This window comes from Pygocentrus nattereri, chromosome 20 (genome assembly GCF_015220715.1).
Source record: "Pygocentrus nattereri isolate fPygNat1 chromosome 20, fPygNat1.pri, whole genome shotgun sequence".
NCBI lineage: Eukaryota > Metazoa > Chordata > Actinopteri > Characiformes > Serrasalmidae > Pygocentrus > Pygocentrus nattereri.
In genome coordinates, this window is record NC_051230.1 from 5596154 (window position 1) to 5600557 (window position 4404).

Below are 4404 nucleotides of genomic sequence, written 5' to 3' on the forward strand. Positions count from 1 at the left end.
TCAGATCTTCTCTTTTCCCACTTTACTATAAAACTTCATACTAATAATGTTTGTGATCCGGTGTCGACCGCAGGAGGATGGGTTCCCCTTCTGAGTCTTGGTTCATCTCAAGGTTTCTTCCTCTTTTAGGGAGTTTTTCCTTGCCACCGTCGCTGCTGGCGACGCTCATGGGGGCTCGGACCTGGATTTTCTTTTCTTTTCTCTTCTCTCTGTAACACTGATTGATCTGTAAAGCTGCTTTGTGACAACACCTGTTGTAAAAAGCGCTATATACATACATTTTGCTTGCTTGCTTGCATGCTAGCTGTCACTTTCCCAGCTTGGTAGCATCATGTGATAGTGGGAGACACAACTAGCAGATGGAACTAGATGACTAAAAAAAAAATAATATACCCTGATAGTTAGAAAACATCAAAACATCGAACACCGAAAGCTGGTAAATGAGTGGCTCTTGGAAAAAAGCTTACTGACCATAAGGTTTTAAATCTGAATATTTTCTACAGGATTCTGAGCCTCAGTAGTTTTAGAATGACAATGAACCTATTCAAGAAATACACACTGCAATGTTGAGTACAAAATTCAGAGACAACAATATGTAATTTCTAGTCAAATTATCATAAATAGCTTTTCATTTTTTCTTTCAAGAGCTATTCAAGAGAGATTGACCAAGTAAGAGAATAAATGAAAGCAAATCCATGGACATCATGGCAGAGGCTATGCTGAGACTGAAGAACATGTTGTTGGAGGGAGAGAGACTGACCAAGTAAGAGACTGAATGAAAGCAAATCTCAGGCTGTCCTTTACTCGTTGTTAAAAGCTAAAATTCAGGATATGCTTAAGGCAAATGGGAAAACAACAAAAATCCAACAGCAGAGTGTACACCCCTGGCAATGTTATATATATGAAAGATTGCAATGTAGGCTGTAACCTCATTTGTACAGGGAGATTCACTCGAAAGAGGCCCAGAATATTCTGTAATAACTCTCGGTAGGGCGAAGCAATCTGAACAAAATAAGGTGCAATGAGCTCCTCAGTATATGGAGCTTCGAACAAGCCGGGATGCCCCTGAGTCAAAGCAGTGACATAGGCGCCGGAAAGCCGTCGCAAAATTTAACCTCTGTAATGCTTGCTGATACGTTCAGGAACATGGAGCACAGCATGGAAATGTGTCTGGCAGAAAAGAGAGATCACCTCCAGGATCACCTGTAATGCAATCGAACACACATACTGTACATCAAGGTATGTAGTGTGGGTTTTTTTGGTTCAGATTGCTTCATCCTAATGGGAGTTACAACAAAATATCCAGGCCTCTTAAGTGAATCTCCCTGTCCAGTTTTGTTGTTTTTCCAGATGCCAAAAGCCATTTAACTTCATTCCTGTTCCAGGCAAGAAAGCAAAGAAATAAATTCATCTCTTGCCAAAACGTTTGGTCAGTCTTTGTCAATTTCATACCAAAAAAAGTCCTGCAGCCTCCTGTAATAAAATCCTGTAATGTAACTCTACCTTGTAAGTTGGCACGGTTCTTTCTCTTCCAGTGGTGTCTTTGCTGGTGTTGTGCTGAGTTCTGTCCAATTACCCTTTATAGGCATATATACACTCATGATTTCTGTTGTTTCTGTGTGTAAATAACCGAAATCCCAAGTGTAATCTATAGCGATTACATGCATGCATGGTGTGCAGAGTGGGAGTCAGGGGGAGGGGAGTCAGATCCTGTATCCTTCAGCAAACTTCACCTGCATGCACTGACCCCCCTGATGCTGCTGCTGCTGCTGCTGCACAGACTCAAATTATTTCATCATCCTGCCTGTTTTTCCCCTTTTCTGTATTTTAAAATTGAATACTTACTTTAACACCTCATCATTTTTCTCGTGTTATTGTTTCCTACCCAGTGTCGACCGGAGGAGGATGGGTTCATCTTTTGAGTCTTGGTTCCTCTCAAAGTTTCTTCCTCTTGCTCGTAGTGAGTTTTTCCTTGCCACTGTCGCCACTGGCGATGCTCACGGGGGTTCGGACCCGAACTCCTCTGCAAAGCTGCTTTGCAACAACATCCGTTGTAAAAAGCACTAGATAAATAAACTTTGACTTGACTTGAGCTCGTCAACAAATGCACAGCTGTAGGGGGCTCACAGTGTGATATCCATTTATGACCGTGTAAAACTAAAATCCCCATTGCAACTGCAGGGGGAGCCCAAGAGCAGAAAAATACCAATTCTTGCATAAAGCTGCTTTAAAGCTTTCATCTCAGAGAGAAAGGAGAAAATCAAGCAGCTTCAGCTCTGAAAACATCCAGAGGTGTTTCTGTCCATCCTTCCACTGTGAGAAGACCTCTCAGCGCTGTGGGTCTGAAAGGACGTGTAGCTGATCAAGAAGAACCTCACTGAGAAAAGGAGACGGACACATCAAACAGAGAATCTGAACAATGGGCTGACCTGAGTCCAGACCTCCACACCACTGAATGTGTTTGGATTACTTGGATTGTGAGAAGCAGAACGTCCAACCAGCTTTTCAGACTGAACTTTGGAGGCGTCAAAAAACAAAGTGAGGGTCCTAAAAAGAATGGAAGCTGTAATAAAGATAAACAGTGGATACACTAAATACTGAACACCTTCATATTTAGTCACTGCGAGTTTTGTGTAATTCTCCGCTAAATACATGCTTGCTGGTTTTTTTTTCCTGTTCTCACTATAATTAAATACACAAAGGGTGATCTCTGACGTTAACACAGTAAGACAAGGCGAGTTTGTTTGTACACCGCCTGTCATACACAGTGGTAATTCAAAATGCTTCACACAAATGCAGAAAAATTAAGCATTAAATGAAATTGCTTATAACACCCTGTGATCTAGCATCCCAGAGAAGCATTTGCAGCAACAGTTGCATGAAATTAAACATTAAAGTCCGCTGCAGAGATAGAAAGAAAAAAAAAAAACGAAAAAGAAAATAAGGGATTAAAGGAAATAAAATGCTATATCACAAATCTGGACACATCAAAGCAAAAAAGGCCTAAACTCACAGCTTCCACTGCTGCAACACATACACAGCAGCTCTAATCCAATCTCGCTCAATTAAAGCTGAATAGTAGGATTACACAGCATCATCGTGCATGTCACGACCTACAGGACCTGAGAGAGAGCACCTTACACGCTGACATTCGCTCTCCAATCTAAAGCTGCTCTCTCTCACTCAGCAGGAGTAAATCACAGGCTTTACTGCAGTATAATTAACTATTAATTAGCAAAGTACTAAAAGTGCTTGGGCAGCATTCTGAGCTCAGATAAGAGAGCCGGAGGGAGTGTGTGGACAACTGTATGCATGTGTGTGTGTGTGTGTGTGCGCAGAGTCCACTCAGTGGGCATTTCATTAAAAATACCTACAGTCTGTCCAATTTATCAGCTCCACTAACCATATAGGAGCACTAGTAGTAGTACAATTACAGACCAGACTGGAGTCCAGTGGATAGGACCCCCACAGGACCCCCACAGAGCAGGTACTATTTGGGTGGTGGATCGTTCTCAGCACTCCAGTAACAGTGACATGGTGCCGGTGCGAGTGGATCAGACACAGCAGTGCCGCTGGAGTGTTTACCAAGCCAGTCGTTGGTCCATTTTTCCATATTACCTCCATCCCATTATCTAACCATTCCTCTATTAGGTCTCTCCATACCTCAATTCCATTATCCTTCCATACCCCCTGCACCAATCTCTTCATCTGTCCCTCCTCCATATTTCCACATCTAAATCCTTTCATCAGTTCTTCTCTCCATCTCTACATCACTACCCTTTCATATCTACATCCCTCCATCCATTATCTCTTAATCCCTCCATGTCTCTGCCTTATCATTCCTACAGCTTTCCTTCATCTCTCCAATCCTTTTGTCTTTGTACTGCTGCTTCTGTGTCCCTCGATCTCATCCCTCCATCGCCACATTCCTTTACGTCTCTCTCTCACCATCCTTCCATTTCTATCCCTCCATCTCTCCATCTTTTTGTTTCTCCATTCCTCTCAACGTTCATTCCGTGTCTCTCTATCCTTTAATCTCATCCCTTCGTTGCCACATTCCTCTGCATCTCTCCATCCCTTCATCTCACCGGTCCTCTCATCATCCTTTCATTTCTCCACCTCTATATAACATCCCTCCATCATCAAGTAATCCCTCCATGTCTCTACCCTGTCATTCCTACAGCTCATGCATGTATTTCATCCTTCGATTTCTATCCTTCCTTCTGACTTACCTCCATCTCTCCATCATTTTATTTCTTCAATCTTATCATTATACTGTTCCTTCTGTGTCCCTCAATCTCATCATCCCTCCATCACCACATTCCTTTACCTCTCCTTTTCTGCAATCCTTTATCTCACCTTCCTTTCATTTCTACACCTCCTCTTCCATGTCTGTCTACCTCC